Source organism: Pteropus alecto, unplaced genomic scaffold (genome assembly GCF_000325575.1).
Source record: "Pteropus alecto unplaced genomic scaffold, ASM32557v1 scaffold57, whole genome shotgun sequence".
Taxonomy (NCBI): domain Eukaryota; kingdom Metazoa; phylum Chordata; class Mammalia; order Chiroptera; family Pteropodidae; genus Pteropus; species Pteropus alecto.
This window is the reverse complement of record NW_006442508.1, coordinates 7,024,062-7,025,068: the sequence shown is the minus strand read 5'-3', so window position 1 is coordinate 7,025,068 and position 1,007 is coordinate 7,024,062.

Below are 1,007 nucleotides of genomic sequence, written 5' to 3'. Positions count from 1 at the left end.
TTTCTCTTGACTTCCAGTTTCAGTCTTTCCCCAAATTTTAGCAAAGCATCAATTTTTTATTGTTTTTAATGTGACTAAATATATTTTATCCACCATTTTTCAGTTTAGAGAAAATGTTGGTCCTTATTCTCCAGCCTGTGGTTAATAGAAACTGAATTCCTGTCTGTATAAGATGTTAAAACACACGTCATCTTTCTATTCCTTTTAACATTCTAGCCCCATTGTGGAGAATCTCAGAACTGCACGCTCGATCTGGACTCCATCGTCATTTCTTCCAACAGGCAATACATTTTATAAAGTTGGCTCCCAGGTGCCCAAACCCCAACCATTAAAATAAACAAATTCAATTGTGAGCTCATCTGCGAGCGGGTTCTGGCAGGAAGATACCACGCAGGGCGGGATTTCCCTGAGAGCTTCATTCTGAGATGGTGTGGAGCTTGCAGAGACGTACGAAGGGTGAGGCAGAGGTAGAACCTGGACTGAGTCAATTCCAGCAGGTGATTTTGCTGGAAAAGCAGGCAGTTAGAGTGGTCCCTACATATCCAGTGACTAGAGAAGCTAACTTTGGCTAGAATTGGGGATACTGGTTTCAGTTTAAGCTAGGCTTAACAAGTAGGACTGTTGAGTCTTAGAAAAGGAATAAGGCTTGGTGGAAACAGAGATGTAGACATGGTTAAGAGAGCAGAGGTTGAGCCTGCAAGAAATACTAGTTAATCTGGGGGTGAAGTTTTGGGGCCTACTTTGGGGGAGTGTTTAGCAGTAGTGCTTTCTGGAGCAGAGGGCCAGAGAATGAGGGTCAAATAGCTTAGAGGAGACTGGGGACCTGGTCGGCCAGAAGTGTTCCCTGTATTTCTGTTCGGGCAACTTTTCTCAGCAGCTTTTCCTCTCTGCCACTTCTGTTTTTCCATCCGTGTAATGTCTTCTCTCTGCGTATCGAAAACTTGATTATAAAAAGAGGTGAGTCTTGATGGCAGATGCTAATAATTAATGTGCTCTAGTCACGCTTC